General features: G+C 39.5%; 4 long non-coding RNA genes across 7 annotated transcripts in view; 2 read left to right on the forward strand and 2 right to left on the reverse strand.

Annotated features, from left to right (window-relative positions):
• Positions 1-2,928: 2,928 nt before the first annotated feature.
• LOC111271803 (uncharacterized) overlaps positions 2,929-13,188 on the reverse strand; it is a 37,554-nt gene continuing 27,294 nt past the window's right edge. For 3 of the 4 annotated variants that reach the window (XR_002687113.1, XR_015315473.1, XR_002687111.1), the window contains 2 exons: positions 4,323-4,758; positions 2,929-3,419 (listed from right to left, as the gene is read on the reverse strand). This is a non-coding gene — a long non-coding RNA (uncharacterized LOC111271803). The remainder of the gene's footprint in view (positions 3,420-4,322; positions 4,759-13,188) is intronic. The other variant, XR_002687112.1, reaches the window with a different exon arrangement.
• On the forward strand, positions 5,070-7,118 carry LOC111271801 (uncharacterized). The gene is made up of 2 exons (XR_002687109.2): positions 5,070-6,421; positions 6,738-7,118. It is a non-coding gene; the product is annotated as an uncharacterized LOC111271801 (long non-coding RNA).
• On the reverse strand, positions 6,809-10,683 carry LOC147751937 (uncharacterized). Its single transcript, XR_015315474.1, has 2 exons — positions 10,552-10,683; positions 6,809-9,345 (listed from the first exon to the last, which is right to left on the reverse strand). It is a non-coding gene; the product is annotated as an uncharacterized LOC147751937 (long non-coding RNA).
• On the forward strand, positions 12,104-12,667 carry LOC111271802 (uncharacterized). The gene is made up of 2 exons (XR_002687110.2): positions 12,104-12,264; positions 12,367-12,667. It is a non-coding gene; the product is annotated as an uncharacterized LOC111271802 (long non-coding RNA).

The raw sequence follows: 13,188 nt of genomic DNA on the forward strand, positions 1-13,188 counted from the left end.
AGAAGTACGTACCATGCCAATGTCTATCGTTACCTGCATAACATAAATTTGACAAACTTTAAGTTTGTCCAAAACCAGTATTTTATCGATCGACATAGTTGCTGATTATTGGTTGGTTTCGTCTCGTTAGAAAGTTAGGTAGATTTTCTGGCAAGGGTTCTTCTGTTTGGTAAGGAATCGTTGTAAGTTGTACACGTAAAAGGTATTGAAAGCTTGCGCATTGGATATATTTTACGCTGCAGACTCTTTAGTACCTGTTCAATCACGATTATCTCTCATTACTAACTATTGTTACTGTTGACTGTTATTATCGTTAACGTTCAGCATCCAGTGTAACGTGATTTGGCACAAAGTTTTCATAAAATACACTGAATTGCAGATTTAGCTGTGTTTATTGTGCCCTTGTATCTCTTGTAATTTCAGTATCTGTAAATGAATGATGGCAGCCAACATCGCTTTCAAACGATGCGAGTTTCATGCGATTTGTATGACTTGGTGGACTCTATGACTTTTCATATCAGTAAGCCTTGTTCGGCTTGAGAGATCATTCGGACATTGCAGTATACACAGCCATACTCAAATGCCGATAGAGCGTTTTCAAAACTGTCGATCCACTATCTTAAAAGTTAGCGCAACCTTTGTACAATATAATCAATTGCAGATGTGCAGTGACCTCCATACGCGGACTAGTTCGAACTGCTTGTCGCTCTTACGTTGTTGAGAAGCGTTGTTCCATAAACGATCTGTACGCAATTCGTCCTAACGGAAAACTATTCAAACGTCTAAATAACTTCTTCTAACTGCCAGCAAGACACAACTGCTTCCAGTGATGATCTGAACGTGTCGGTATCTCCTTAAACATCTTCCATGTACAATATCAAAGAAATTGTCCTAAAAGGAATAGCTGCAAATAAACGAAACGCGACTTATTTCCTCGGCCCTCATGACATGAACATGTCACCCGGTGAAGGTGTTCCACGTGTTTCTACATGTTGTGGCGTTCACGAATGTGGCCGGGATAATAGACATAATAACTTCTATACGGAACATAGTCGTAGTTTGAGTACATGTAACAAGGATAACTGTAGGCATACACGGGTAGTCGAAGTAAAACTTCCGACGAGCGGACGGTGCTTCGAAAGTGACGAGCGTGACGAACGTCGTCACAGCGAAGACGAAACGTTTAAAACTTGAAGTAGCATCAAATGATTTGAGCATCGGAAAGGTAACGTTTGTGACAAACAAATGAACAAAGATAACACATGGATGCTGACATCTACTAGCTGCAGGTTAGATCGAGTCGCTCAACCGACCTTAAACATTCGTGCTTTTGGCGCTTGACCGTAGATACTGGAGTTCTGGATAGTTCTACTCAGCCATATTGGAGCAGGCTTCTCCTTCGTTAACACCGTGAGGCCGTACAAAGCATAAGGACTTGCAATAAGTATATTATCTAATCATCAAGACTGGTAAAAGTACGGAGCGTTTAACTTTGTCTCTGCTACAAATAACTCAATCTTCCAAATGCCAATTATTCCCTTCGAAACAATTTTCCAATCAATACAGGTATACCGCCGTTTTTCCACTAGTTTAAACAATTTTCGAACTTAACCTTGTAAATAAATCTTGATATTACGCTTAGCTTTATGTAGATTTCCTCGATGGTCTCAGACCTGCTATCTGCAGAAGAATGCGACCCAATTAGCCGGGTTCGATTCCACGACAGCGTAAGGATCACGTGCTTGCCAGCTGGTTGAGAGAACGCAAACGTGGTCTAGATAACCGCCGATGACTTTCTGTTCAAAATGGTCAGACACGATCCTGGTCAAATGTCCAGCTCCTCTACAAGCTCTTTGAGGATTTCGGTGATTCTTGTTGCTTTTTCGATGTTTTTGTCCGTTTGCACTGCCACAGGCCGCATAAAATAAGGACCGTATTCAAAGCTTTTTAGTTCACGGTGAAACAGTTGATTCAGATGGTATATTCGGTATTTTTGTTGGCTGAGCGATATGTGCTAAAATAGCGACACTTATGCACACTAGCTTTTCAGATAGAACACGAATCACTCTACAATAAGAAATCTATAAATAAATAAAAAACGAAAACAGTCAGAAAGGCCTGTTGATCTATAACACAGCCACGGGTGGACTTTGAAATGTTTTTGTTATCTCCAAATGAGGATTACTTGAGTTATTGCGTCTGCAACTTGCAACCATTGACAAAAATATGTTTATAGCGTTGAAACAGTGAAGTGCACTTGAAACCAACACAGACTCAAGCTCCGCGTTCACGGGGTTCTATCGAGTCAAGTACAAGTAACCATCAGTATAAGAAATGCGTCTATTCTCAACACTAAATATAGATTATAGTGGCTTAGGGGATCTCACATGAAACTACCGGTCACATAAACCCACTTCTACAAGAATTAAGGATGTGTTAAATGGGTTGCACAACTTGCTATCTCTCTTGTTGAACAAATATTCGCTCTAACGGGCAAGCATTAAAGCTTTATCAAACAGCACTTACACGGACGGGCTCAAAAATCGATCAATAGTAAACTAGATAGAGATAATTATGTTTTCACGTGAATATCCCAGACTTTCCCAGCTGTGATGTATACTGTCCCATTTGTAGATATGAAGGCGCTTCATAATAAAATTTAATCTGCTATTGTAAGCGTATTTTTGCTATTTGAACGGCGTGTGAGTGAACCCGATCGCCTTACCAGGTGTGTTCAAGATAGGACTATGAAGGGAGATATGTAATAGAAGGCCTTTGTTTAAAACAAGCTAACAAGATGATACAACAGTTCTAACGGACCCTTATAGACTGTAGTCCTACCTCGACGTGTTCGGGTTTCTATCTCTGCAAATATAATTCTGCCTGTGTATGTTGGTATTCCACATACGTGAGAAAAAAGACGTCTGATAAAACAATGAAGTGTATCATTTACTAGAGGTCATTATTCTAGTTTCTTTTTTTCACAGTATTTTTTCCTCGCTCTCCTGAAGCAATATGCAGTGAGGTAGGCAAGTATGTTGTCGAATAATAATTATAATAATAATAAACGAATGCTTGTTAAGGGTCAACAAAAACAAAGGGAGCATCACAAAAAAATTAGACCGATGCTTAATTTGCTTTGTGAATGCTACTACCGAATATTGTCGAGTTTCCAAGAGCAGAAATTGGTTTTATTTAGCCGAACCTAGATGGGAACCTGTGATGAGGTCATATCCCAATTTGCTCGCGCACGCAGCAAATGCACAGTACAGATGAGCGGCAGACCCAGTCTATTTCTCCAGTCATGCACGAGTCGGTGAGTCATACTGAGTGACGTATGTTTTCTTGAAGCTCACGTACAGGTCTGATCAAACATTCGACTCAGCCACTGTACAATAGCCTTGTTGGGATATGTGACGCTGGAAAAAATTGTAGATATCAACTAAATAAATGTAAGTTACGTCCAACTATTTCGAGGAACGTATCATGTATGACTGGCTAACCTCGTGGATATAAACCCTTTGTATCTTAGCGATATGGCCTCTTGATGGGCCTGTTTGAACCTTTAGGGGGCTAGAGGCTAGAGTAAATATAGTAAAAGCAGCTTGCCACTTGTTCAGATCCGCATCGCGCCCTATGTTGCGTTATCTTTAACACTTGTATCATACGTTGCAAATGTCCATGTGACTTACCTCTTGTTTGCCACTGAGTGGTAACCCTGTCAGCTGGCTCTACCCGTATGTGTATATTCATAGCGGAATACTCCCATGAGAGACTACACTTATTCATTTATGTATATTAGAGAAAGTGGAAGTCAAATGATATCCAATATGGTCATATTGTACCCTGTTCATGTTCAGATTAGCGATGATACATTTAACTGCGTAGACAAGGCTTAGTTTTCGGCCGGCCGTAACATTATTATTATTATGGTTACTTTTAGCAACACGAAACTTATATTCCATAGCTTAAATCTGTTTTTTAATAGGAAGCGGAGAGATAAGGGGTCGTAGCATCCGAGTAAAGATAAAGAAAACTGAGTTATTAAACTTTAGGTAGTTAAGGGTTTTGCTGGGTGTGATGGCCCAAAATTTTATCAACATATGCGCAGTTCGTCAATTAAAGAACATTATGTCCCATGATGCAAAGAATTTCGTGATGAACTTGAACGACCCAGACGTTTCTGGATTTGTGGTACTTTTTTCTGGGGTGATCTCTATATGCTCCATAGCGACCACATGTAACGAAATCGCATTGATTGTTTCTATATTCATTTTACTTAAAGTTAAGTTGTGATCAATTTGTAATGATAATATACGTACCTAGAAATATGGAACGCATCGAGGTGCCATTGGCATGCTGGGGTCGTTGAAGCCATTTAGGGTCGATAATCCGCCACTCAACTACGAACAGGATATGTAAAGTTATTTATTCTAAGTTACTGTATAACCTGTTATTTACAATAATTCTTCTATCTCGATTTTCATTGACCAATACCAATCTATGAAAACGTGCGAAAAAACCTGTACGTTGTTATTGCAGTATGGATATATGGCGACCCTTCCACTTTATATATTTATGTGTTAATAGGGGATTTAAAAAATAAATATATGACCGGAAGTAGAATAGCGGAATTTTTTATTTTCAAATGTTTGTCTTAACCAGTAGGCTAGAGCAACGTTTTCCTTTGAGCACTCCCATGATGTCTCTTTGGTATCATGCACACCATGATAGTGTACTGGTATCACTAGAAGAACCCTGAAACAAATAGAAAAGCCATGTCAGACGAAAGCCAAAGGGTTAATTCGGATATACTGGAAGCAGCCGGGCTTAAGTCAATAGTAAATTTCACAGAAATGTTCTATGAAAAAGCAATTTGCAGTAAAATCAACCAGAGTTTGTCGTTGCTACTCTTTTATCTATTTTTACTCGCCTAGCTACCTATTTTGTATTTGTCGTCCTTGCAGCACTTTTTGCCAGATACTGTGCTTATCCGTACGCCAACGGTTATGCTGACGACGGTTACCACCTGTACGTAAACTATGGATATTACGACACTCATACCTATTTTCTGAACACGTGGAAGAAGATTCACTCGGTTAGAGTGTCATACAAAGCCGTTCACCGGCAAAATACTCTTGTCAGTTCTTGGGCGTTGTCCTCAATCGTGATGCCTAAATAGATCCTCGAAGCGCCACGGCTAAGTAGTGCAAGATTTCTTTTTTGGTCGATTGATCTATTAGTATTATCTATGCGAACCTATCTTTTCTTTTAGTCTTTATTTCCCACTTGAAACTTTACAAAGATAAGTAGGTTTGTTAACAAATCGACAAACTCAATAGTTGCGTATGTGTCCTTACAGGTTTGAACCAGGCCTGACTGTACAAAATATATTCGCAAGACTGTATGAGCTTTTTCAGTAAGTTCCAGAAAGTAAACAATCTATCTGCGCATGCGGTTAGAGCGATTCGTCGTTCTCGTGCTTAAACAGATGCGCGTATAGTTGAACATAAAAAAAAAACAAAGGTCTTCGGCGGGATCGAGGAGAATTCAACAAGCGACCAAGTAACGCTAGAAGACGGAAATTAGTCGAAATAGCTATATTTATATGCTTTAGATAAAATCGCTTGATCGGCTTCGTCAGTTTTATAAGACTTCTATAGAAATGACCTTCTTTTTGTTCACTGTTGACAACTTTTGGATAACATATTCTAGTAATGTTTAATGCTACATTCGTTTTGATGAAAACTGTTTCTATGTATGCAGTGTTTTTCCATATAATAATTTTCTCGACGTTCGATTTCATTCTCTTAAGACTTGCCCGTAGCAATAGAATGATTGTATAGTCTTCAATGTTTACTAAGACTGGAAAGAAATTCCCCGAGGCTAGGCCACTAACGACACTGCGCACTGCCTACCTCATAGGATATGCGGAAGACAAATCTGCGTCCTTACAATAGGGCAAGCGGAAGCACCGCTGCTACATTACGGGGTGCGTATTCCGACCGAATTTACATATGTAATTACTAAATACTGAATCCCAGCAAACAAAAGCTAGATGTGACTATTCATATAATCACTGCTGTTTTGATAGAACAGAGCCCTACGTAGGCTAGTCAAAACAGATTTTTCAAGGGCAAGAGACCTTTCCGAAATTTTACTCTAAAGCGACATTTTGTTCTGATTGGTAAATATTACCATATGCGATGACAGAGTCATTGGCAGTACTAGAAAGGGCATGTGAGGAAGGGCATGAAGAACGCTACTCATAGGCTTCAGTCGCCCTGAGAAAGACATTTTGTGGTGATGAATATAAAAGTCATTACGCCTCCCTTAGCTTCAACAACAAGCACAAGCCTGATCAACGATTGCGATTAAGCGACAGAAACAATATCTTCAACTAGCCATGCTCAAGTTATCCGTGAGTGGAGTCTTGTAGCTTCCTCTTTAATATAGAATTCACCGAGATCGTTTGGCAGGTTTTATATGTTAAGAAGACTCATTTTATTTTCGCAACGGTGATGTCGTTTACCTCGGTGTTGAGGTTTGCTATGAATGCATAGGGTCGCTAGAAAGAAGCGTATCTGAAAGAAAGAGCGATTAAACAGACCAACTAGATAACATCAACTCTAATCTGAGTGATTTTTGTTTACCTTTTAATGGTAAGTTGTCAATAAAATGATGAGATTAATCTAGGGAGCTAAATATTCAAGTGGAGCATGACTTTTATATTCCAGTTCGTTTTCGTATTAGTTCTGGCACTGCTTGTCGCAATGTTTGGGGCTCCGGCAACCTGCCAGTATGTCTATTCTGGATACCCATACGGGCATGCCTATGGTTACCCATATGCTGCGTACAATAGTTATGGCTACCTTCCATACGGATATTACGCTTCACCGGCGTATCTTCTCAAGAAGTAGCGCCTCTTCTCAACGTTTGACAGCTACCATGATATCCCGACGCTAACCAGCTCGAGAATAGCTTGACGTCAATGTTACTTATTGATTCCCGCTACTTAAAATGCTAATGGTGCCCAACTTTCCTCGCATCACATATTTTAAAATGTACTGATAAGCAAATTTAACCATTGAAATAAACAAACAGGATCAAACATGTTATTATCGAGTTGTTATTGGACTTGAGTTTGTAAAATTACATTGTCTTATATATATTGTTCCACGATTAATTCGTTCCAAGACGCTTACGAATAAATTCGACCATTTTATTTGTTTTGCCCTGCCATAAATTCGAGAGCGTCTGATGGATTTTAAAAAAAATGCTCTCGTGGCTAACATTAGACTCTGGTCTTAGAAAAGGAGATTTGATATATGCACTTTACACACCAGCGGCAATTACCTGCCTTCTTATATAGATATAACGGTAATGATGTTTATATGTCAAGGATACATTATGAAGTATTCTCTCTCTCTCTCTCTGTACATACAGGTGTGCTTTACGTCACCACAAGTGACGACTGTGCCAAATGTGCACACAGTCATAGTGCACACACAACGTGTAGCTTAGGCCGAACCATGTGCTCTTATTATCAAATATAATAAATACAAGCTTTTTGCATCATGGACTTCTGTTTCTGTTTCTGCTTATTTTCTGCAAGCGACATACTATTTACGTTTATTAACTACATATTTGAACACAACTGAAAATAATCTCTGTGCTTTCTAAAGATATTGTATCGAGTCTACTTTCTAATAAATGACAGCACTTCAATTAAATCACTATGAAAGCCCTTAATTAGTGCTGTATAATATGTCTAAAAGATCTAAACATCTCACTATATAACCGTGCCTGTTAACTGACGTTGGTCTGATCAAAAAAGTTATTGCTGAAGTACACCGTCTAGTTGTCCACGCCGGTAGTTAGAACAGGAGCGACGGTAGCGTCGTGCGATATAGATATACTACACCCCTAACACATAAACTAAGGTTAGGTTAATTGGTATAAGCGAACGTTCAATTCTTATTTGTTTCCATCGAATACAACTGATCGAAGCAATTGTATATAGAATATATGTTAAACTGTCATAAACGTCAACGATGTGTACCGGAAAATTTTGAATACGATTAGTGTCACCGGACACTGTATTCCGTATGGCGTATATGTCCAACAGCTCCATTTAGCGGACGTAATCAAGCCATTTGGCGGGCGGTCGTACGAGAATTCGATTCAAGAACATAAAAAAGCTGCCATTGCAGCTTTTGTCTTGCACACATTCATGCCATATTGTTCGCTTTTAATATTCAGCTAAATATATCACTGATAGGCGGCCACTGTTTGTTCGGGGCTAGAATTAGTTTGTGGGCTCGTATTATACTGCTTACAGATGTACACGATTTTCTATGTTTTTTAAACTCCAAACGAACTAAAAGCATGAACACTAGCTAACTAGTACACCTATATCGGTTCGCTACTCAAATCATTATTTCATATATTAGAAAAATCGTATCTAGACGAGGTCCCCAGTTCAATTTTAGTTGTAGTTATTTAGGTGCTAAGATCAGTGATAATTTTAGCTGGCTAACGGCCGTTTACTAAATGAACTAAACGATCTCGTTTGACAATATCCTATTTCATAAATGCCATTTTTTCTCGGTCGTCTCTAGTCAGGAATGTTCGAAATATCCTAGAAGACTTTTACGAACGCGTACGAACATTGAATTTTGGGTTCGGATGTAGAATCGGGGTTGGGTCGCTACCTCGCCCAAAGGTTCGCACTCCGTCTCTCTCAGCCAAACGTAGACTCAAGGCAAACACCAGTTGTTGCTGCTTCCTATGAAAGTGCGAGTTGACAGTCGTACCGTCATTGATTTCGTCGAAGGCAGCTCAGACAAAGCCTATTTAACTATATTAATTTTCGTTAACCTCTAGTAAATTCTAGCTCGGGCTATATTTAATAGCCATTTTCGATCATCGGCGGATTTGCAATAATTTTCGTTAGAAGACTGTTCCATATCTACGAGATTAGCAAAAACCAGAAAGCGAGACACATCGCAGACACCATTTGGACGGCATTTGGAAAACGGCAAAAACGTTTCTCTTCGGTTAGCAGAGGCCGGTGTCCGTTAGGCTGTGCGTCAGCATGAATTGAGGCGTGGTTACTCTATCGGGGCTCAGATTCGTTCGGAGGAGAATCCGATCGATCAAAGGGCGCTCAGATGCATCCATTACCTTTCGTGTATATATCGGCGGTGTTCAATATTTGTTCGTGAGCTTACAGCAGATAAGGCCTTTTAGGACGGCGCTCATAGAGAGTTCATTTCCTGATTTGAACTCGGTACCCGCGCTAAAGAGGAGTGACCCAAACGTTTGCAAGCGAAATAAAGAAACCTGCAATGGAAAAAACCACAGCGCGTTCCTTACAGCTAACAAACAAAAGTTGATCACCTATTTTATTGAATCTTACGATTTAGCATGGCCTAGCATCGTGATAAGACTGGACCTTATAATCAAATGCGTGCACCCCATATTGAAAACTTTTGTATTATAAGGGAACATGTTCAACGTGTCAAGACCATTAGTAACGTTGGTCGTTGACTTCTAATCACTTACCTCATAGTGTATGTATGTGGCAAAATATATGTTCGTGTGAAATATCCAACTGATTATTCTTGACAAAGCTTTCGCTATTTTTATCATGTCTAAACATTAAAGTTTATTAAAATTTATTATCCTGGTTTTCCTCAGCCACCCATTATGACTTAGAATGCCTCTACATCAATTTTCTATTACCATCAATTACATAGATGATCAGGGCTGAGGGCAATTTGATCGAGTTCAAACTATGTATAATTAATGAAATATTCATGTTTCGAGAAATTTTTTATACGGTTTGTAATAGGTCAATGCCTAACTATAGACTAAGACTAACTATAGACAAGACCTATCGTCTGAAAAGATATCCTTAGATGTTAATCAGCGTTACCTATTATTAATCTATAGATTTTCAAATCATGGCTGTACTTTTACGATGTTTCTATAATGAGAATGAAAAACACACAGTCCGGGTGGCGTATACCGACTAACACTAATAGTTCGGTCAGTATCCAAGCCTATTACTAATTGATAGGAAGCCCATATATTTTGCCATATATATATACAACTCACGACCTATTTCTACCTCAATTTTATCTAGCCTTGTTTTTTCGTGCCTTGACACAACGTTTTTAACTACGAAACGCTTGGGTATGCCACCGAGCTGATGTCGTTCCGTCGCTTTCGATTTGCCAAAAACGTGGCACATCTGTCATATTAGCGTCTTCTCTGGTTTTCTCGTTAGCTAGATATTCCATGACGAGGTGCGGTGTTTTGAAATAGATTTTTAGCTTTACAAGTCAAATATCAACTATTTCATCGAGAGCAATGCAGAAGATACGTTACTAACTAACTAATACATAATATTGAATTTTTTCACGAAGCTGATTTTTGCCAACGTACCTATGATAAGTACCCGCAATGATAAGTAACAATGCGTAAATGGACACTGGTCCAAATCACTGATGACAGCCTGCGCTTACCCTTTTATAGTATACGTACTTGCTCAGTTGAAAGCACATCATACACGAACAGTTTCCCCTTTTTCGAAAGTAGCGATTTTGTACGTTGAGGGGTTTAGAGGCTACATTAACGTGCTAAATGACTCGTGAAATCCACTCGTGTATAAGCAGCGCCTCGATGTCAGGCCTCAGTGTACGCAAGTCGCTTTGCATAAAGAAAGGAACGCAGTGAGTTAGGCGGCATTTCGCTGGATTTGAATAAGTTAAATAACAAACTGAAGTTTAATGGATACTACTCAGAATACACATTAGTTTAAAGCAGACTACCGAAAAGTGCTGCTCCTCTTTAGAAGATAGATTTGTAATTGACCGCCATCCGCGTCACTAATAATGTCGGTCGTGTATATGATGATGTTGATGGTGCGATATCTTTTATGGCGGGACAACCTCTCATAGCATAAGCGTACGTTAAAGTGTATCACTTGTGAATCGTGCTGTTTTTTGCTTTCGTTCGTCTTAGGACTAGATCTCTCGTACCAGGTCAGCTTGGTCAACAGGCGCAAATTCGAGCCATCCGTAATCTGAAGGGAGAAAAGTAACAGTGAAATGACTGACCCGACAATCTGCGGCTAACACTAGAACTATGCAAAAGCTAGATGTTTCGATATAGGGCAAATAGTATTAACACGTATGAGAAAATAGGGGGAAAAAATGTCACTATATGTCTGCAAGTGATTTAGATGACAACGAGCAACCCTCGTAGAACAACTCGAGCGTTGAAGGTGCTACAATAAACTCTTATTAAACGATAATTTTAGTTTGACAATAGATTGTTGATGTACACCTTTCCGGATTTTGTCGCCTCGCCAAAATGGAGTCACAGGCAAATGTGCCGACGGATCGGACCGGCGATAATTCACACTTCAGCGTAAACAGCTTACTTAAGTGCCCCGTATCTTACCAGTATATTTAATACGTGGTATCTGCATTATACTATACGGTGTATAGAGACAATTTTCGCCGCCTTAAGCGATCGGACTTAACTCCGGTCGGTGAACTGGAACTTCAACGTACGGGGCAGCTCCACAGTTGAAACGATACTACGCCGATAGCTATTAATCGAGATTGCATTCTAGACTGCGTATAGTAGACCGCAGTCTAATTGAGAAGAATTTGTATGATTGTATGTTTCTAAAGTTGTTTGAACTTGAGGGATTGTATCGTTCTCCGATAATATGTATTTACTATACCTATACTATTTACTATAGCTAGCGCAATGCAAATTCGTTTTTATCAGGGCTTTCTGCAATTGTTCTCGTGTAAATTGGACGATCGTCTTAGCTGTTGGATTGTAGTAAAGACAACAAATATCTAAAATGTTGCCGACGATCTTCTGGTGACGAGAAGGTGCCGACGTAAACCCCGCTTAGATTCATCGCGCATTTTACTTGGGGACCATACGTTATTTTCGATAATTCCTGAATACTTACTTCAGTGGTATTTCGGCTCAAGTTCGTCGCCAGCCGTCGGTACTGACAGAGTAAATGCAAACGACTCATTTACACGTAGCTGAGTGAGTGAAATATGCAGAACGCTTTGAACAGACGGGTACAAACAAAAATCAACGCGGACTCGTGGCTTAAATAAGTATAAAAGCTGGGCCTGGCTATAAACATTCAATTGAAACGACCCATTTTGACACAGTGAAGTATAAGCCCACTGACTGGTTGAAACAGCCATGTACAAGGTGTCCGTAAGTAAAGTCATTACTGAAGACATGTCAGATCTTCTAGCAATGCGATATGATAAAGCCGACACATTACGAATATATTTAAATCTTCATCGCTATTTTCAGCTGCTCGTCCTCGCCATGACGTGTTGTGCTGTACTTGCTATACTCGTGACGCCCTCCGCTGGACAGCATGTCTACCTCGGTTATCCGTACACATATGGATACGCCTACCCCTACACCGGCTACGGTGGTTATGGCTACTACCCATACGGTGCTTATGGATACTATGGCACTCACGTGCGTCTTTTGAAGAAGTAAGAGAAAGCGACGTTGATGACATTGTCTGAGTATTCATTTGAAAAATATGTTTGTAAATGATCGCTTGTGCCCGTATCCTCGAATAAATTCTCGAAGCGCTGAGTCACTTATTTGTAATTAATTTTGTTGTGTTACATAATGTTGTGTACGAAGCACCTTCTATGCGTGTGGTGAGGTTAGTTAGGGTACTCACTATTGCATAGATAAATAGACAGGTCAGTACGATTTTTTCATAAGAAATTTTTCAGGAAACACATTCAACAAACGTGTACATATCTTCGTTGTACATATGATTAAGGCCTAGTAAGGGCTTACAGAACAGCTAATCCCTTCGTAAGTGTCAAGATAGTTTTCATCGAAGACAATACTTTTCTAATGCTAGTAATACTAATCTAATGCAATGCTGCCAATTGGTTAGTTCTTACTAATATCTTTTAGTGTTTCGAGCTGCATCTTGCGAATTCTGGGCATAACAACGTTTAGATATCCATATCACCTCGTCCTCTGTAGAGCATAGGGCTGAAGATGTACAACAATAGTAAGTGTAAGTTAAAAATTTAATCCTACTTGTCATTGGAAGGCAGTACTGCAATAAACATTTACGTACACGAAGCCGTAGGATGAATA

This window comes from Varroa jacobsoni, unplaced genomic scaffold (assembly GCF_002532875.2).
Source record: "Varroa jacobsoni isolate VJ856 unplaced genomic scaffold, vjacob_1.0 contig01055, whole genome shotgun sequence".
Lineage (NCBI taxonomy): Eukaryota > Metazoa > Arthropoda > Arachnida > Mesostigmata > Varroidae > Varroa > Varroa jacobsoni.